Below are 21,732 nucleotides of genomic sequence, written 5' to 3' on the forward strand. Positions count from 1 at the left end.
TCGACTCTCTGCATAACCCTAATCGGCTAACCCTATCCCCAACCGCCGACCCCGAGTCCCCAATTCCCCATTCCCCAACCCCGACGCCCTCTCTGCTCTCGGTCTGGCGGCGGCGGCGCCGTTTTCTCTCTGCCTCTCTGCCTTCCGCCCGACCGCCCCTCCCTGCTCGCCCTGCTCGTCGTCGTCGATCGTGCATCGTGCTCGCCCTTCTCGGCCCTCGCCTCTGCGCCCTGCGGTCGAGTGGGGATCTCGTGCCACTTCGCGTTCTGCCCGACCACCCCTCCCTGCCTTCCGCCCGACTGCCCCTCCCTGCTCGCCCTGCTCGCCCTGCTCGCCGTCGTCGATCTTGCATCGTGCTCGCCCTCCTCGCCTCTGCGCCCTGCGGTCGAGTGGGGATCTCGTGCTCGCCCTGCGGTCGAGTGGGGATCTCGTGCTCGCCGGCTCGCCCTGCTGGGATCTCGCCCTGCTCCCCTCTGCGCCCTGCTCCCCTCTGCGCCCTGCTCGTCGGTCGTGCACAGTGCACTCGTGCTCGCTCTGCTCGTCACAGTCGTTCTCGGCTGCTCGCCTCTGCGCCCTGCGGACGATTGGGGATCTCGTGCTCGGACTGCTCGCCTCTGCGCCCTGCTCGTCAGTCGTCTCTGGTGCTCCGGCTTTGAAAGGTCCGTCTCTACTCATTTACTGTCGTTGTCTGTTTAATCCTGTCGTTAGCTTTGAAAGGCATGTGTTAGCTGTTTATAACCAAACATCATGTGTTAGCATGTGTTTAATTCTGTCAACAGATTCTATTTAATTATGTTTATAACCAAACAACATGTGTTTTATAACCAAACAGATTCTGTTTAATTCTGTGTTAGCATGTGTTAGCTGTTTATAACCAAACAGCATGTGTTAGCATGTGTTTAATTCTGTCAACAGATTATGTTTAATTCTGTTTATAACCAAACAACATGTGTTTATAACCAAACAGCATGTGTTTTATAACCAAACAGATTCTGTTTAATTCTGTTTTAGCATCTGTTTAATTCTGTCAACGGCATGTGTTAACAGTATGTGTCAACAGCAATACAACATGTGTTTAATTCTGTTTAATTCTGTGTTAGCATGTGTTTAATTATGTTTAATTCTGTTTTAGCCTCTGTTTAATTATGTTTAATTCTGTCAACTGCATTGCAGTCGTTGAGGAACCGGAGGCGACAGTCCTCTAACCGGTTTAGCTCCTCGGGCTCGTGGTCGAAGTCGGGGTCATGGACCTTGACGCGGCTGCAGAGGAGGAGGAGCGCCGGCTTGAGGACTACAATGAGGCGCAGGATGCTAGGTACTTCCTGGGGTTTGGTGACACCCATGGAGATCCTATTGAGGTTGATACTGTTGCCGGCTCTCAAATTGGCACTGGAACCGAATCCACTAGCCCGTCAGAAGCAGTCCCTAATCCTGATCAGGCTGCTAATGCTAGTGGTAGCAACATGAAGAAAAGGTCCAAGTGCTGGGATGACTTTGATGAATTGACTAAGATTGTGAATGGTAAGAAAGTCAGGTATGCTGCTCGTTGCAAGCACTGTAAGCAAACACTTACTGCTCGATCTACTTCTGGTACTGGTCATTTGCTTCGTCATAATTGCCCTGCTAAGAAAGCACATGAACGCTCTGGGCAAGTCCAATCTGTGCTTAAGTACAATACTGACGGTACTTTGCAACGTTGGGAGTACTCTGCTTCTATTGCTAGGAATGAACTGTGTCGTTTGATTGCTAGGGATGACCTTCCTTTATGGCATGGTTCTACTCCTGCTTTTCAATGTTATATCAATCGTTCTCATAACCCTAGATTTGTGCATGTTTCTAGACAGACCACTGCTAGAGACATGGTTAAATTTTATAATGAACGTATGGTGAACTTAATTGGAACTTTTAAAAATGATGTTGGTTCTGTTTGTCTTACTTCTGATATTTGGTCTGGCAAGGCAAAGGAGGATTACTTAAGCGTAGTAGCTCATTTTGTTAATTCTAAGTGGGAATTAGAAAAAAGATTGCTTGCACTTCGGCTAATTGATGGTAAGCATAGTGGTGTTAACATTGCTAATCTTGTAGCTACTGTTATTGATGAGTACAGTTTAACTGAAAAAGTGTTTGCTATAACTTTGGATAATGCTTCCTCAAATAATGTTGCCATGAAATTTCTAAGACCTTTCTTATGTGGTTACCTTGGTGTACCTGTACCTGATAGTAGCCTTGGTACTGATGCATCTGATGATGAATTGTCTACTATGTTTTTGCATCAACGTTGTTCATGTCATGTTATTAATCTAATTGTTAAAGCTGGTTTGGATCCTATTAGAACATATCTTGATGACTTCAGAACTGCTATAACATTTTTAAATGCATCCAACCAACGTATAGCTGCATACAAAAGCTACTGTATGAGTATGGCTATTCGCCCTCGTAAATTTGGTGTTGACATGGATGTTAGGTGGAACTCTACCTATTTAATGATTAAACACTTGTTACCACACAAGTCCTCCTTCTCTGTTTTTATCAAAACCCAGTATCCTTTGAATGAGGATGGGAGTCCTTTACTCACTGATAATCATTGGGCAATTGCTGAAAAAGTGTTATCTTTCTTAGAATTGTTTTATGAATCAACTGTTGCATTGTCTGGAGTCTACTATCCTACTAGTACTTTAATGTTGCATCACATTCTTAGGATAGCTAGACATCTAAATGCATTTGAGAATGATATATTGCTAAGATGTGCTGTTGTTCCTATGAAAGATAAATTCTTGAAGTACTGGAGAGACATTCCAATTTTGTATGCAGTTGCATTTATTTTGGATCCTAGAGCTAAAATGAGGGGTTTTAACAAAGTCCTTATCAAGTTATCTAGTTTAACTGGTACTGATTACTCTAGGCTTCCATTTGATGTTCGTACTAAGCTAACCAAGGTATTTCAGTTGTATGAGACTAAATTTGGTGACACACGCATGCGCGGCGCCCACCAACCATCATCTCACCTATCTGGTAAGAAAAAAATGGCATGGGATGACATTTATGGTGATGATGACCTTGATGGTGAGTTCTCTACTCCTCTGGGAAGAAGATCAGGTTCTTCTTCAACCCCTCAATCTATGTGTACTGTTGCATCTACCTCTGAGTTAGCTTCCTACTTAGACAGTGATACTATCACTGAGTTTGATGAGGACTTCAATGTCCTTTCTTGGTGGCATCAGCATAAGTTAACTTATCCTATTCTTTCACTACTTGCTAAAGATGTCTTGACAGTGCCAGCATCTACTATTTCCTCTGAGTCTACCTTTAGTTTTGCTGGCAGGGTGATTGAAGAGCGCCGACGTCGTCTAGCTCCTGATATGGTAGAGATATTATCATGCATCAAGGATTGGGAACTTGCTGATGGTCACCTGCAACACAGTGTGGAGGAAGACACACAAGAACTTGAAGCTGAGCACGACAACCTATGGCTTGATGATCCAGCAACACAATCAGCTAGGGATGATGAAAATGCTTAGTCTTGCAACCTACTAGTCTTATGTTTTATGAGTTGTATTGAACTAATGATCTGTACACTGTAATGGACTGTAATGAACCTATAAACTTTGGAGCTGGGCTGCACTCTTTTTTCCTTCTTAGGGTTTTCTCACGAGGTGTGAGTTTTTACCTAAGAAGGTTTTTAATGAGGCGGCCATTGCACTAACAGCTCCTAATTATAATTTCATATCTGTGTTTGTGTACTATCCTGTGAACAGCCTGTTATTTCATGTGATCATTTCATATTTGTATTAATATGATATTATCTTGTGAATTGATAAATGATCATGCTTAGTCCTGTGAACAGCCTGTTATTATTTGTATTAATGCTTAGTCCTGTGAACAGCCCGTACATGTATCATTTCATATATTTGTATTAATGTGATCATGCTTAGTCCTGTGAACAGCCTGTTATTATTTGTATTAATCTATACTACTATATTAAGGCTATAAGGGGTAGGCTGCCTCCACTTGGTTCTGCCTTCAGCCAATCTGCACCGTCGATCTATATCATCAAATCTACACTGTCCGCTAGCAGCCCCATCCGACACACCCCGCCCCAAACCCCAGCCGCATCAACGCCACCAGCCTCATCCGTTCTCCTCGCCCCATCCGCATCCGCCGCCAGCGGCCGAATGTCGCGCAGGCCAACCTCGCGCCCCATCCGCATCCGCCACATGCCACACATGTCCAACATCGCCAGCCTCGTCCGGGAGCCATGAGCAACCTCCCACTCCCCACCAACACGCCTTCGCCTCACCTCGTGATGCCCGGGACCTGCAGCAGTCGCCGCCTCCCCTGAGCGTCTGAGATGCAGCTCCACGCTCATCTGCGTCCCCCGCCGCAGGAGCCACGTTGTGCCTGCCGCCAGCCCCGACACCTCCAGATGTTGCCTCCATCCATCCTCCGAGCTTACCGCCTCGCCCCCGCCCCCAAACCCTAGACCCCCTACAATCACGAGGAAGGGGAGAACGGCCGAGGAGGATGCTCCGCAAGGAAGGGGAGGACGGTCGAGGATGACGTTGTTGCTCGTCGCTGAGCATCTTCGCGCCCTCAGTGCTGCCAAGGAGCCCTCTCTATCCCTGATGGCGTCCCAACCGTTGGTAATATCTCCGCCTCGGCCATGGGCATTGCAACCCTCGATTCAATCTCTCCTCTTCGATCTCAGGCCGATCGTCGGCGATGATGACCCAGCCTCCCTCTCCACGTCCCTGCTCCCCAACTCATACAGGTGTTGTGGCGCCCTCCTCTCCACTCCCCTATCTATTTTGTTGTTTGATGTCTACTTTCTTCGCCGCTCTGGTTGCGGCACGATTGGTGCACCACCTCCTCGTGCGAGGTGAGGGCAAGCCTGCACATGCTCAACTCCATCGACAACCTCACCTTCATGCCACTCTGGGAGCATGCCGAGTGGCGATGTGACGACTTGGTGGTCTATCGTCGTTGCCCTTCGCCAGGTGTCGATCTCTTCGTCAGTGAAGAGCATCCACCAGGTATTCCCACCCCTCCTCTGACCTATCCGAACAACACTGCTCATTTACACGTTAGAGCAGCTTGTCTAACGGGCATTCTGCTTCCCAGTTCCATTCATTCATTTATTATATGGTGAATGGCCACAAAACCATATTCTATGATGGCACAAGGTCCCACCAAGATGCGTAGCCATGTGCAAACCATATTTGTCATGTAGCCACAAGGGCCCGTCGATCTGTTTTGGTTTACAATGTGGATGAAAACAACATGGAGCTCTGGCTTATGGGGGCTTATCGATGCCAGCGAAGCCCGTGGGTGAGCTTACACAAGCTTTAAATTTATTGTATTTGCCTAGAGTCAAGAAATAGTTTTTGACTAATATCACTACAAGTGATTGGATGAGAAATTCATAATATAAGTCATTTTGATAAAAGAGACTATTGCATTATGTTCTTCTTGGAAAAGAATGAATCGTGTTCTATATGCAACAATTTGGAGGTGATTGCACATATACCAATCTATCCACAAGTGTCACAGAATCTTGTTCTTAGTATTTAAGATTTTGAATTAGATTTGTATATTATTTTTCTATTATATTAGGAGCAATTGAAGCCATTGGACATTGGTTGCACAACTTGATAAAGTGAAGAATCTGCTTGCGTCTGAGTTTGGGAGTCTATAAACATGGGGAAGAGAAAATATTGGTGCCTTTGCAATTGGTGACCCTGCTGCAACTATTTTTTTCTAGGAATTCACAAGAGCAATATGGTACACCAATGCCACACATTGGACAAACAACAGTAAGACTTCCATATACCTTCTTGGTTGTATATCTGACATATTTATCCCAAAATGAACTTTTGAATCATATTAATCCGTTATCTGCACAAAAGTTCTCTTCTCTTCCCTACTATCCATCAAAATAAGAAAAACACCTTGAATTCAATTAGAAGTTTTCACATTTGTACATTTTGTTAAATGATGTTATGACATCCCCCAAAAAAAGTTCTCACTAATGCATTTATTTGTTCAACATGGAGTCACCCCAAATGTGCTTATCTTGTTGCACTTTACATTATGGGCATACCTTTCCTTGTACAGTGAGATATGTATTTCATTTTTCAGGTTGAAGTTGATCTTTTGAATTATGGTGTGATAGAAGGTGATGAATCATGTAAACATTTCTCTGAACTAAAAGTCTTACATCCATGGATGATCAAAGATGGCATGAATCTTACAAAGGAACAGAGATTAGAGAAAATTGAGTCACAAAAACTTGAAAAATATGAAGCCAAAGGTGACAAGAGACATGACTTGAAAGATGATCAAAGTGTACAGGTCAGTTCAGTAATGAACATATACTAGACTTTATAGTAAAGAGTCTACTATTCATACAATTTTATATTATTTTGTATTTTTATCCTATAGGAAGAATACATAAATGCATATTATGAGGCCTTGAGGAAAAGTTGGAAGAGGAAGAAGCAAAAAGCAGAATGCAGCATGAAGGCAAGATTTTTGTCCCTGATGCTCAAAGGGAACGCCAAGTTGACAATAAATACAAGCAGGATGATGATGAAGAAGGCATTGAATAGTAAGAGCATCAACCTACAGTTGTAGATAATTTTGCTTACTTAGATCTTTTAGGTTCAACCATTTTAGTTTTCTGTATTCTATGACTGAAATGCCTGTTTTTTCCAACCTATGTCTGAACTGTGAAATGCATAATAACCTCAGTAGTCAGACATATTTCCCACAAAGCTTACATTTAGATCATATGGATTGCAAAAAAGAGGAAAAACACTACACACTCCATGTAATGGATCTGGAAATCAAACCTAAAAACACACCTAGAAAATGTACTGTGTAAACACACCAATGTTTTTATGGTCCTTACCCAAGATTTTCTACCTTGTGAACAGCCTGCCCCTTCAGCAAAAGGAAAGCCATCGAAGTTGCATAAAAGGAGATGGAGCTTGCAGAATAAATAATTAAGAAGAACAAAAGAAAATCAAGAATAAAGACTAAAACCTACTCACATTGAAAACTTGAGCCTATGGGATATGTGTTGCATAACAATTTCTTTCTCTTTGAGAACCCCCAACTTGAACTACCTTGATCTCTAAGTAATATGTCCTAAAAATGAGCACCAAAAGATAAGGACCTGAATAGTCCAGTGTTAAAAACAAGTGCCCACATGGTGGATGATAACGATAAAGAACTGGATGAGGATGTGCAATGCAAGAACTGAAGAAGTCCGGAATCAGTGTCAAACATCGCCAGATTCTTAATTCTCTTGTGTGTCATTTAAAAAATACTCAAATATCCTGCTCTGTAGCAAAATACAACATAGTGACCTCTGTTTCCAACAGTTCACAAAGCTAAACTAAATGTGTATCTTGGTATTCAATTTTAGACTCCTACATAGCATTAATGCCATGGTAGAACATAGTTCACCAAGTTTTTTTGGGTTTATATATTCAGTATTCAAATAACACATCCAAAAGCCCAAAACTTTATTTAGCAACTAGACACTTATCAAACAGCACCTGAAAAGCATTTGGCTTGTGTATGTTGATGCTATTGATATTTAGTTTTTTGGTCCTTAATTATTATAGTTTAGATTATACTTCACATTATCATGTCTTTACTTTTGGCAGTGTTGTTAGTAATGAAGTTGCTTCTCATGCAACACTTCTTATTAGCAAGCAGTATGTATTGGCAATGGGTTTTGCATTGCTGGAACACCTGACAGAAATTTTTAGTTTCCCAGAAGTAAAGGCGTTCTGGTTTGTTAGTAATATTGGCCTTCTAATGGTTATTATCGGTGAAAATCCATAAACTTGCTGTAGTGATAGCTAGACGTGCCTTCAGGCACGTTATAAGAACTTATTATGAAGATCATCATTAGTTGATCACGCATGGACTGTATAGGTAAATGCATTGTTATTAAAACGTCGCTTAAACGTCGTTTAAGCGTCGTTTAAGCGTTAAACGTGATTAGCAATTGGAACGTCCGAGCGTTTTAGGTAAGCCGCGTAGAACGTCTGTTTCTAGCTCTTAAGCGTCGCTTAAGCGTCCTAATCGCGTTTTAGGACGTTTTATGCGTGCTGAGGACGTTCTACCCGTCCTGGGCCTTTAGGTATTTCTCTAGGTGTTGGACGCACGCCGCCCTCCTCTCTCCTCTCCTCCAACGCCTCAGACGACCGCCACCCTCCTGTCCTCCAACGGCTCAGCCGACGCCGCTGCCCTCCTCTCTCCTGTCCTCCAACATCTCCAGCGCGTCTCTCCTCTCCTCAGCCGCGGAGGCAAAGCCGGTCGCTGGCCGTGGAGGCACAATCGGCGTGTCTCTCCTCTGTCCTCTCCTCAGCCGTGGAGGCACAGTCGGCCACCGGCCATGGAGGCACAGCAGACCTGCGCCACCGCTGGCCGCCTACCCCACAACAGACCTGCGCCACCGCTGGTCGCCTACCCCACAGCAGATCTGCGCCCAAGACCAGCAGCCATCCATCCATCCGTTGCGGCTCCACTCTGCCAGCGCATAAGACCAGCACTAGCAGCTAGCCATCCTCCACCTCCACTGCTCTCCATTTGATCATTTGGTGAGTACTGATTTTGCTCACAGTGAATCAATCATTCAATCTCTATTTGCTCAACCAAATTGGTGAGTACTGATTGTGAAACCATACTGAGTGTTGAACTACTTGATCTGTTTCTTTTTATGCTATTTAGTTTGTGAACTCAAGTACTCAACTTATGTATGAACTTATTTTATATTTAAACTTCTATGTCAAGTCTGAAAAGACGTTTCAACGTTCGTTTAAACGTTTAAATGTTGAAAAGTTGGTTCATAACGTTTTAACGTTTTACCGCTTTAATAACCATGGGTAAATGATTCTTTATGTTTTGCAATAGCTCAAAAGTTATTGAGTTACTATCCACATTTGCCCTACAACAATTTAGAAGTTTCATTTGTTATATTCAGCTTAATGATATAGGTTTATGCTCTATCCAGAGTATTCCAGCTTTCTTATATGGACAGTAGGAACCCAAGGTTTGCTGTGTAATCCATTATCAACAGTTGCACTCACATTAGCCTTGTGGCGATTCTTTTCAAAACAGGTATTATATCCTGCCTGAAAAATATGTTATTTGTCCCTCCTTTGTGTTCTTGACTCTGTTTAGATTATTGAACTTTCATAAGCATACCAATTTGTGTGTTTTCACCACCCATTGAATATGAACATCTTTGTGAAAATAGTAGAACAAATAATGAGCTGCTTGCTCGTAGTAAGTAAAAATAGATAGAACAGAGTTGGAGAATTTTGTTGCAAAAATACTTCCTTGATGAAGATAATGACTGCCATACCTCAAGAATTTGATTTGTGAATGTTTAGTTTTGTATTGGTTGTTAGCAAAGAGTTTGTGAAGTATTGAGGTCGATAATTATATATATGTTGTTTGTTTTTATACTACAACATTCGAATATTATTTGTAAGAAATGTTTCTTTACTTTAACACACATATGTTGCACCGTTGATAACTAATTGTTCCTATCGCATATTGTAGGATGATTTAAACCCATATGTTGTTCCAATGGCTATGGGCATTTAACGTCAACTAGAGAGTCCCTTGGATATGACTACAAGTACTATCATCAGGAGGATTGTTGCTAACCATGAAGCTTACCTGGTAATTGTTGTGATCTGGCCGCTATGGGTCCTTTATATGCAACATGAAGTATGTTGTGCAGTACATGTTCACATTTAAACACATCCATTGTTTTTTGTCATCTACATATTAATGAACGTGCATATGTGAGCTATTGTTTGATAATGTTGTGATCTGCCCTAGAGTATCTTGCCCTCCTTGTGCGCCACTGTCAAAGGCTAAAACTCCTAAAATGTGAACTATGACCCCTTTTGTATTGTTTATTGTTCTATAGATCCCGTGTCATAACAATTCACTTGCTAGATTGGCAGATTGCTATGACTGCTTATTTGCACTCAAGAAAACATGCCCACATTCGGTGTAACAAGTCGTTGTTTTGATGTGTTGCAGTGTATTGTCAGCTTTCAAACTCGATGAACCAACTGAGAAAGTACTGCTTATGAAGCTAGAGAAGCATGGAAGGAGTGTTGCTGAATCAAAGGCAAAAGAAGAAGCTGGAAGAGTTTTGATTTGCATGAAGGATAGGTGAATTATGCTCCATATCGACAACTCATATATTTCTTCTATGTAGACTAAATTGAAGCAAATTTACAGGTCCTCGACACAGTTCAGCAGAGATGCTGGCTCTATGCCCAAGGTGTGGACAGGAAAGGAGGACATAAAAGCCATAACTAAAACTGTTCGCTCAGTTGTACGCCAGATGCTAATATTTAATACTCTATATATAGAATAGTAAGGAGTTGTCTTAAGAACTGAAGCATATCCGTTCTCCCATTACATAATTTGTGAATGTGTTTTTATGGTCAAGTTTTAGGCTTGATTCAGATTCACTTCTATTTGTTTCAGCTGTTGAAGACGCTTCTAAAGCACTAGAGTATTGTAGCACTGATGGAAGGCCTTCGATGAAATGTTTCCCTGAAAGTTGCATACTACATCGCTGAAGCACTACAATATTGTAACACTGAGGGAAGGCCTTTGTATCATGACCTAAATTCATATAGGGCCCTCTTTGATGAGGTAATTGTTGCTTTGGTTTTCACTTTTCCTTACAACCTTCGAATTATGTGGCTATGTCTGAAAACTTAATACTTCTACAGTTCTCGGGTCTTCATACCATTCCAATTTGTGTTAGCTAATAAACAAGTCAGGCTATGTCTGAAACCAGTATCTAATAGTTCTCCGCCCAACAAGGAACTGTGCAACATAAAAACAAATCTTAAACAAGTTACATGTTCTGAATTTTAGAAACTCAAACTCCACTCTAAGGGCTAACCGGCTAACCGAACATGTTATAGAACAAACTCAGTCCTAAATTGTAGACATATTGGAATTCTGCGTATGTTTTTTCCAACCTATCTTCAAACTATACAAGAATTATTATCTAATATAAACAATACATTGACAATAATGTACACAAAAATCCATGTATTTAATGTGTGGACATGGTATCATCATGTCTGACTAACCCTTTTTTACTTTCATTGAATGAAGTTCGTACATGTATTTGAGGTATTTTTTATTTTCTTCCTACTATAAGCCTTGCTTAGATACTGATCTAAGATCATCTCCAAGGGACAGACAAAAAATCCTAGAGGTTCTCACATAAGTACGGTTTAGAGAAGGGATAAACCGAGGAAAGCCTCCCCCACAAATACAGAAAGGCTGCCTCGAACCTATGATTTGGTGACTCAGTGAAACAAACAACTCTCACTACTGCACTAGGCCTGCCATTGTTTACGAGCATCCCCAAGGGCCTTACTTAAATTCACTCTCTAAATTTTAATTTGGTGAGCCATTTTAATAAAAATATGTTTGATAGGTTTTTTATCTTCTAACAATTTTTATGTATCTTGTACGCACTCTAGAGAACCAACCCACTCACTGCTCTTTATTTACTGCATGCTATTTAGGTCTGCTAAGCAAAAAATGATATTCTTTCTCAATCTTTTGTCATGTTTAGATAAATTTGGTGGTTTTAGGATAAAGTTTGTGAAGGGCTTCACTTTTTTTTTCTATAATTAGAATTTAACTCAAAAGTTTTCCCTTGAAATTCAAGTTGATTTTGAGAAGTATGAAGGGATGATTAAGGTCATGGAGAAGGTGGTAATACAGTTAATTCTATGGAGCTCACTGGAGGAGCACTACCTTTTGCCAGTTGCTTGCAAGAATGTAATTGGAATCCGATGTGCTTCATGGCGCATCGTATCCTCCATTGAGTATAGGGAATAAGGTTGTGTCAACATGGACCGTGCCACTCTCATCGAGGGCTACCATAACAAGATTGAAGTTGAACTCAACAAGATCTGCGTTGGAATCCTCAAGCTCTTTGCTTCCCACCTTCCCCCCTCATTAATAGTTCCAAAGTCCAAGGTCTTCTACCTCAAGATGAAGGGTGATTACTACAGGTATTATTGATAATACTATTGTGCTTTTAGTTTCCTCTAAATTATGTTTTGCTGCACTGCAGTATTTTTAGTTCAATTCATGTGTATCAAGTTCCTTGCGGAGTTTGAAACTTGATCTAGGAGAAAAGATGCAGCTAAGAATACCATGGTGGCACACAAAGTTGCTCAGTTAATTTGCTTATCCTTAATTTCATAGTTCTCGTATTAAATTTGTTGGCTAGGACATTAACCTTTTTATATGTACAATTGATCATTTAATTGATGTGTTCCTAATTCTTTTTCTACTAAATCTTCCAGGATATTGCTTTGGAGGAGTTGGCCCCCTTATCCTATTAGGCTTTGGCTGATGCTTAACCTCTCAACTCTCCTGATCTTGCTCGTGGTCTCCCCAAACAGGTTTGGTTTCTAGATCCATTACATGGAGTGTGTAGTGTTTTTCCTCTTTTTTGCAATCCTCATGATGTGCCACCAGGTCTGGTCTAATCGTTCCCCTAAAATTGTGGCCTATAATCAGCTTCTTGGCCTATGATCCTTTTGTATGTAGGCAAAGCCAACGAATGAAAGGGACTCACTCGCAGCAACAACCAAAAAGCTGATCACGCATTCTCCTTTTCACATTTGTTGCATTTAATTAATTCATCCAATAGCATAAATTGGCACTCCTTTTGTGTTATTGCTCTTTGGTTGGTCTTATTGTTGTTGTTGTACTGCTTGCCATGTGTATTTTATCATAAGTGTTGTTTTGGCTAATCCCTAACGATGCAATACATTTGAGCAACAATTCAATTGTTTTGTTTTTTGAACAGTTATTCTAAATACCCAATGTTCACAGCATATTTCACTTCCCATGGTTCACTGTTTTGTTGTATTAGTAGCTCTAATTCTAAGGTGTCAATGAATCTTAGGCGAAAGAATTGTTCGTAGTAGTGGTCCAGAACAGACTTCATACTGTGATTTACAGACTTATGTTTTACTAGCTGAGTACTCGTGCGTTGCAACGGGAATATATAATAACAGTACACTACGATAACTTATATACATAATATGTGTTATACCGTTATGAGAAAATGTTTTATAATCAATTTGTGATTCTGGCCATACATAAATTTTGTTATTTTAATCTATCTGTTTCACCACTACATTGCAACCATTAGTATCATGCAGACTTCGATATATGTCACGATTTGCATGGTCTCATCATTGGAGAGCACGTTCCACACATGCAGGAAGAAATTCCCCCGTACATCGTTAGTCATTAGACACGTACCACCATATGCTTTTGCTTAAACAAAAAGGCAAGTGTGTGTGTTTGCGAAGAGAATTAAAGGCAAGTCGGCACAAAAGCTACCCCAATGGTGGCGAGGATGACGAACTGGTCATTATTGTCGGTCCTCCTCTGCGTCACCTCCTGCGTCGTCAAGATGACGCCATGGTCCTCGATATAGTAGTCGTCGAACACGTGCGATATACCGAGTACTGATGACTCTTGGTTGGGCTGTAAAACGAAGTGCACCCTGCGCTCATCAGCAAGGTAGTACCCCTGGCCGTTGAACCACCAGATGTGCTACTCCTCTACACACATCATGTTCAACGACACTCACACAACGTCAGCAACGGCCATCGTCCCAACGCACAAGAATTCATGGCCGGTTAGTAGTGACTTACGTGGCAGGTTGGGCTTTAGGTGGACGATGAGTTGGACGACGTGATGGCGTCGTCGTCAAATGCGATGCACAGAACAACCCGAGAGTCGCCGACGTTGGCGACGACCATGGGGTCCCCCTGCTTGACGATGGACAGCGCGGAGCAGCCGCTCTGCACCGCGTCCAAGCGGCGGCTGCGCCAGAGCTTGTTGTACATAGCGGCACATGCGACCACGTTGGACTATTTCTAGAGGCCGAACTGGCAGTCACCAAGTTTCTTCTCGTCGTCGATGAGCGACCTCAACGCGAGTGCCTCCTACTAATGGTGTTTGTTCGGGGTTTTCAAGTAAGAAACATTGATTCATGTTTGGTATTGGTTTATAAAAATGACTCACAAGTCAGATTCACGGGGAAAAAATATTATGAAGAATAAATGTCACACATGCAAAAAAGGAATTTAAGTTGAAAACATTATTCAAACAAAAGAAATTGCATGCAAGGCTCTTTTTTAAATACTACTCCCTCCATCCAAAAATATAAATCAAGAATTTTGGTGATACTTATCTACTACTACGCATTATGCAAGGATAGCAGGTGAGCTTGAGGAGAGATGTAATAGATGTGTTTCCTGTTATAGGTGTAGACATAAACCCGCATGTGGTGTAGTGGTAACTATTGCTGACATTTGCTTGAGAGGTCGTGAGTTCGAATCCCCTTGGGGCTATGTGTATTTTTTAATTTTAGCTAGACGTCGGCTGTACGGGGGAATGGGAATGAGAATGAGCTTTGCGGGGAGGGGGAATGAGAATGATAGATATAGAATGGTGGCAGAACATGAGAATGGACTATGCGCGGGGAGGAGGGAATCGGAAAGGCAGAACAGGAATGGGCAGAACACGAGGAGGAGGGAATCAGAAAGGCAGAACAGGAATGGGCAGAACAGGGAATGGCCGACTACTATTGCAGCTTTAATAAGTAATAGAGATATCTCAGTTAAGAAACACATGGGTTGTGAATGGGTGGGACTTAAGTGAAAAAAATCAACTCTTTGCCATTTGTGTTCCTTGCCTCTTGGGTTTCAGTTGACACACTTGAAATGTGCTATTTTCAAATAACTTACCACTTCTTCCATTGGAGGAAAAGAACCTTGTTTGCTACTGATGACCAATGCATCTACAACAGATTGACACGGTGGGAGGAAAAAGACAATGGTCAGCAACTTACTCGGAGCAGAAATTTTTTAATTGTGGTACCCGTGGTGCTGTAAGTTTCATCTCATCCTCTTGTAGTTCACACTTGAACAAAGTACTCTTTAGATTCTATACAGGCAGCGATTGCTTGTGCAATTATATTCCACTTCATTCCTAATTAACAATTTGGGTCTTATGATTGACGACTTTGACTTTATCACCATAAATAAACCTGACACACGAATTATATCTGGATTCTGGAACAGGTTCAATAAGAGAGCATCATAGTGTTGCATAAATAAGTGTGCTTATGATTCATATTTGCTCATTGCAAATTGGAGTTATTTGTGTTGTTTCTTTGTATACTCAACAAAGAGATGTTAACCACTTGTGTTTATCTCATTGCCACACTCAGTTATGTCACGTAACTTCATTTTCATGTTTTATTTTGTTCCAGCAATGTAGTTTATCTTTGTTTTAATAGCTCTTTCTTTGTAAAACAACATTTTGTTGTGGTTATTATGCGGATAAGAGAACCTAAAACTACAACACTGATGTTTGTGTGACATAAGAGAACCTAAAACACATTGATGACGTTTGGGGCCAAGAACTATAGTGGGGTGGTTGATGTACTTGGAGAATGAGAAGTTGAAGAATGGACTTAAGTTATTTCAACGACTTCATTACCTGGCGCGCACACGAGTATTGTATAATGCACTATCCTTCTATGGAATAAATGTGTTTTATTTAAGATGTTTTAATATTCGCTACAATATTGTTTATTTTTTATAAATGACAAAGCACATGTCCTTGTATGTGTTATATACATCCACTTTTAGTGATGCTAATAAAAGTACAAAATAAAAAAAATAACAATTAGTGTTTTTGCATATCAATGTGTTTTATCATATTGATTTCGTAGCAACGCACGGATATATTTATATATAAGTTATTGTAGTATTATATGTTTCCGTTGCAACGCACGGGCACTCACCTAGTATGATATTATATTTGTATTAATATGATATTATCTTGTGAATTAATATGGTTCGGGCCAGTGGCCGGCCCGACACGATTTTTCTCTGTTCGTGCCGGGTTTGGGCATGTCCCTAGGCACGTGGGCCAGCACGACCCGGCCCGAAGCATTAACGGGCCGTGCCTGGCCCGGCCCTATACGCACCGGACCGAAACGGGTTCGGGCCGGGTCTGGGCCGGGTGGCCCGTTTGGACATCTATATTCCGGACTAGTTCCAGGTGGAATAAATCAGTCTAGGTTAGAATTAGCAATGTCCTTTTTAAGCTGGGCCGAAAACAATCCCACCTGATTTCAACTCTTCTCCCTCAATTTTCGGTCTGGAATGAGTCTAGGTTGTCTGTCTCCTGGATTGGTTCCTGATCTGAAAATGGTCTGGTGACTAGGAATGAGTAACAAGCCATGTTCCACTTTATCTTAGGTTGACTTGGTTACCGGTCTGGCTTGGATATCGGCATGTTAAACGGGGCCTAATAAAGAACCGTAACAGAATCAAAGGAACGGGAATTCGTGATGACACGCTCCACCACTGAAGCCAGAAAATAGTCCTGCAATAATTTCGAATGCTACACATGAATCGCATGAATGTAATCGTGTCGTCTTCACACTGCTAGCTCACACATGCAGATATGATAACGAGTAACCGTGTTTTTTTCACACAGAAAACAATTATAGAGGGCAGAAGACACACGCACGTACGTCAAAGAGGAAGCACGCATCAATCAGATCGATCGGTCATCAGGTCGGCAATGAGTAAGACATCGACGACCGGCTGACGCAGCGTAACCGTACCAGTCAAAGATGGCAATGGATTGGGTGCATGCATGATCAGAGCCTGGACCTCACCTGGAGGTGGGAGCAAGAAACCAATCCACTCGGCACTTCCATATTACGGGAGCGGAGCCCAGCCCAACGAAGCGGTCCTCATGGGCTTTCGCTCTCGCGTTACGGGCATGTTGATTGCACGAGGCCCACAGCGCTCGAGCATGGGCCCTCAACCACCAGCCAGCTCTCCCGCTCCCAGAGTCCCAGACTCCCAGTGACCTGAATTCGATTGACGCCGACCATCGCCATCCTTCCCAGGTACGTACTCGTACACCGCCACGTCCATCGCTGTTCTCCCCGCCGACCCACGGCATCCGCAGCGACGCCGACGCGTGGCCCCCGTCCAGATCACAAGACCCATTCAGATTCTTCAGGTGAATTGAGACCGTGAGAGGTTAGACAGACAGGTAGCGCATACGGTACTGTACGTACACGGTATACCATGACAAAAACAAACGCCAGTGACCTTCCTGTTCCTTACTGGCGGCGAACAAGACGACGGTGCGGTGACACGATGGTTGCCGGAGTTCCGGTTTGTCCCAACCTCCAGATGTCCATGCCACGACAATTGATTGACTTGAACCTCCCGACGCCCTGAGTCTATAATTGGGAGTATCATGTCGTGGGTTCTAGGTTCTACGTGCCCTTATCTTAATGTGTGTGTCATTTCATTTCCCATTGTTGATCCGCGAGCGGAGTGGATATCTGTGTTCAACTAGTGCTATTAGGTAGGAATATTTGAAGCGATCAAGTATTACACATTGTTTGTGATGGCCATAAAGCTATTCTCAATAATAGTTTTATGGTAATTTCATGCATATTTAATAGTGTGACACGTCATATGTTTTATGACATGGCATACCATTTAATAGATTGAGTTTTATTAGATGAAACTAGTTTTGTGGAGATAGAATCATGTCAACCCGTTTTCAAGGTCTTGAAAACCGTGTGAAATCTTCATTGAGAATGGTTTGTTTTATCTTCACATATTCTACTAATTTCTATTAGTTATTGAGTTGCAACATTTAATTGATATTTTAATTTTATGTAATAGTGAAGTAAATTTTTGTATTGATAGACTTTGTTTTATCCTTAGTTTTATGACACTTTTCATGATATGACGGTGTTGGAAATAGTGCCACGAAATTTCTATTGAGAATAACAGGTCTTCTAATTTATTTACCGCGCCTCCTGCTTTGCTGGAAGCTGGATCGAACCCTTCTTTTTACTCCTGTTGCGTTGGCCTTTTTTTAACGTGGCCAAGTGGTTGATCTTTGTCTTCTCCTAGTTATTCTAGTAGTTTGACCTTTGGAGAAATATTCGGGCAAAAGGTTGTTCCTACACTCGTCTGATTCTTTTTAGAGATGAAATGGATTTATGGTTGTACAATGCAAAAGCTAAGAGTTAGTTTGGGAGCCACAAAATCAGAGCGACTAAATTTCCCTTCTCATTCAAAATTAAATAACAAGGGGAATTTAGCCCCTCCAATTCCCTCCGGTTTTCTAACTCCCAAACTAGCCCTAATCGTCTACCAAACCTACCTACATTGTTGTCATGGATATGATGGGAATGAAGTTGCCCACATGTTATTTAGGCAGTGTTTGGATTTACTAAATTTTATCCCGTTCAGACGAGGCTAGAAGTATTAAATATAGTCTAATGAAGGAGTAGTTACACGATGAGGATTAAACGACAAGACAAATCTGTTCAATCCGATTAGTCTATGATTCGTCCATATGATGCTACAGTAAATATTTGTTAATCATAGACTAGCAAAGAAAGCTTGTTTGAAAGGAAGGTTAACTTTTTAATCCGTGTTAACGTAGTGGTCCTGGGGAGGGGCCGCTCGCACTAATGCAGTAACGCTATGGTCCCCAGGAGGGAAGGGGTTGGCAGCGGTGCAAGCGAGAGGAAAGAGACGGCGAGTCGATAACACTAACCATTGTATTTGAGTGAGTAAGAGAAACAATGGTTATCTATCAATCTGATCTGTTGGTTTTGAGGGTATAATATGTGTGGGTGTGTTTCGTTTGGTAGATTTAGAGAAGGTTATGGGTGGAGGTGATTTGGTTGGTTAAGTTTTTGTAAAGTTAAAATTAGTGGATTATATAGGGATATAGATTAATTAGACTTAATAATTTTGTCTCACTGTTTAGCCTTTATGTGTTCAATTAGTTTTTAGATTATACTATATTTAGTATTCGTAATGGACATTTAAGAGTGTTTGGTTTGAGAAATCACTACATCCAAAATAAGATAAGATATCATGAGTGATGAGTACATTCCTCAAATTTGGTGGGATAATCTAATTCCTTATATTAGTACTAACTAATTATGAAGAATGGTGTGACGATGTATCAATTCATTTTATTTCACAACCAAAAAAATCAGAAATGAGAAGACGGTGAATTAGCTTATTCCTTAACCCAAACACCATATTAGGCATCTGATTTATCATATACCAAACACCCCTTCCTATAGTGTTTATCATTGCAGTTTGTGACGCATAAGCAGCTGCCCCCACGTTCTGGTTCTGCAGACAAGTTTTGCTGCCTATCAAGGGAAGACGTTCTCCAGTTTCTCGTGGATGACTTGGTGGTTGGTGCTCTTGCTCCCATCCCGCTGACTCAGATATTTTCCCTTGGAGCCATAAACCCGCAGTACGGTTACGTGGAAGCATCTGCGCCTGCCATGGAAGCAATTCAAAATACCCTTCAAGACCCGTGCGCCGTCGCTGTTGTGGAGACGACGCCGGATGGAACTCGCAAACTACTAGGAGACATCTCTACTCACTGGCACTGGCAAACCTGTCAGCTGGGCAGTTCGTCATGGGCGCCGACGAGAACGGGTCAACGCCTATCTCGATCTCCCCAGAGCCTCCCATCGTCACCGGTGGAGGAGATCAGTCCTGGGCGCTCGCGCCAAGGGCGAAGAAGTTCAGCAGCAGGAGCATCGGGTTTCTGAACAACACCCAGATGCCAGCGTGGCGGACACGGAGCGCGTACCACCGGGGCAGGACCGCAGGAGCGCGCCGCTGATGTGCAAGACCACGAGCACCCTCGCGGCGGTCATGGCGCAGCCGCGCAGATGCGGACACGTCTGAGTGACGGATGCAGAGCCGGAGGAGGACAGAGTCCTCCTCGGCGTGGTGGGCTACACTACACCGAGATCTTCAATGCCGCCGCCACCAATACTCCAATAGCACCTGCCCGAGTCCAACAGCGTCTTGATGCACCGGCACCACATCGTGGCTGTACAGTAGAGTGTACTTGGTTGATGTTTGGCTCCGGTGCACGCTGTTGCACCGAACTGTACAACGTACTTGGCTCCTCATTTGTTGCTTTGTCTCGAGAGTTTGTCTTGTAGATAATCTTGGTCTGATAGGAGCAGGACTCGGTGGTATATTGTTGCATTCATTTTCATTGTGGAGGGTACAAAATAAGAATTCGGGCTTGCCTGGGTGGCTAGTCCATTTTGCATGCTCACCTGCACTCTGTAGCTGACGATTCAGAGCTCGTTTGTAACAAAGGAAAAATTCCTGAATTCTACGTTTTTTTCTGTGCTTTTTAACTAATTCCTATAAATTCTATATCATTCTTGTGGAATTCCTACATTCTAAATAAGTCCTCAATATACTTTATATAGTATATGGGATGTTATCTGCTTCCTTTCACATGTTTGTATTCTTGGCCAGTGAGAACAGCTTACTCGTCAATGTCTCTCGTTTCAAACTAAATTCTACGAACAGTTTTGTGATGTCGCCAACAATATGCAAAAGCAATGTGCTTTGCATGACTGTACGTATGATCTACTTTGCACGAATTCTATTTTATACGGTCATACGCATGTTTTTGTAGCCTAAGCAACTTTGTTCGATGCTACGCCAGCTCTCAAGCGTCTGAATTCGAGCATCTGGAACTAAGACCACATATGTTTAAACTTCACCTGTAATGTCACACAGATACATATCTGAAACGGGAAGAAAAACGTGAGGACCGAGTAGAGATGGCAATGGGTACCCGAAACCCGATGGGTTTTTACCCCATTAGGGTACGGGTTTGGGTCAATTTTCATACCCATGGATTTGTTAACGGGCATAAATCTGTACCCAGCGGGTTTATGGGTACGGGTTTGTTCCTATAGTACCCAAACCCGTGAACCCGTGGGTTTTTTAAACCCGACCAAACCTAGTGCATATTGTCATTTTATTTTATAAACGAACAACAAACTTGTTTTTCCTTATTTACTTCATATTTTTTATCAATTGGTGAATGTATCAGTAGTCGGTGAGAGTGTTACTTGCTTGATATTATAGTTTTTACTAGCGTTATATATGTGGTGGATGGATAACTTAGTGCAAGGTCACTTAATTATACAACTTATTATTTGTATTTCATTCTCTCTACTAATAATTTTTATACCAAATCATGAACTCGTTGTTCATTACATAGATTTTGGATCATGATATCATTAATCATTATGATACTTATTAATTATGAGAAGAACAAGTATATTGGAGATGAAACCCGCGGGTAACCCATAGCAACTTTTTCCACAGCCACAGCCCAACCAAACAGACCCTTGGTCTGGTTCTCCTCCTTATACAGTAATGGCTAGTGTTTGATAATTCCGGTCATTAAACGCTAGAGAAAAATCGCATCTCAACTGAATATGGTAGCTAGGGTTCACGAGAGATTTGGATTTTTGCCATTACAAACTTTAGGCTTCGTAAAATTACCGTCAGACCCATTTTTCATAAACTCAGATGGACCTATAATAAGTCAGAGAACTAGTGACAATTATAAACAAGGAGACAATCTTTACCGCGGCAAAAAAATCCAAATTACTCGTTTACATGGGCACGGGAAATGTTGATTTTACATGGTGCCGACCCACTAGAGCCAGTGAGCTAGAGAGGGGCACACCTAACAGGATAGAATTACGCCCCGATCAAG

The 21,732-nt window shown here is 42.1% G+C and overlaps 1 non-coding gene and 1 pseudogene across 50 annotated transcripts; both read left to right on the top strand.

The window, feature by feature from the left end:
* Positions 1-4,079: 4,079 nt before the first annotated feature.
* On the top strand, positions 4,080-17,762 carry LOC103636355 (uncharacterized). Of its 50 annotated transcripts, none has more exons than XR_002264315.1 (14): positions 4,080-4,640; positions 4,706-5,030; positions 5,119-5,325; positions 5,611-5,810; positions 6,136-6,348; positions 6,439-6,604; positions 9,026-9,132; positions 9,580-9,702; positions 10,072-10,206; positions 10,276-10,413; positions 10,528-10,698; positions 11,770-12,086; positions 12,384-12,482; positions 12,631-12,902. It is a non-coding gene; the product is annotated as an uncharacterized protein (transcript). The 50 variants fall into 50 exon arrangements; XR_004852210.1 differs by lacking the exon at positions 12,631-12,902 and adding exons at positions 14,912-14,992; positions 16,615-17,762 and having other exon boundaries at positions 4,090-5,030; positions 11,738-12,086; XR_004852220.1 differs by lacking the exon at positions 12,631-12,902 and adding exons at positions 12,178-12,254; positions 14,912-14,992; positions 15,186-15,400 and having other exon boundaries at positions 4,090-5,030; positions 10,528-12,086.
* An 882-nt stretch (positions 17,763-18,644) lies between these two features.
* On the top strand, positions 18,645-20,382 carry LOC103637479 (CBS domain-containing protein CBSX6-like; annotated as a pseudogene).
* The last annotated feature ends 1,350 nt before the right edge of the window (positions 20,383-21,732 follow it).

This window comes from Zea mays, chromosome 8 (genome assembly GCF_902167145.1).
Source record: "Zea mays cultivar B73 chromosome 8, Zm-B73-REFERENCE-NAM-5.0, whole genome shotgun sequence".
Classification (NCBI taxonomy): Eukaryota; Viridiplantae; Streptophyta; class Magnoliopsida; order Poales; family Poaceae; genus Zea; species Zea mays.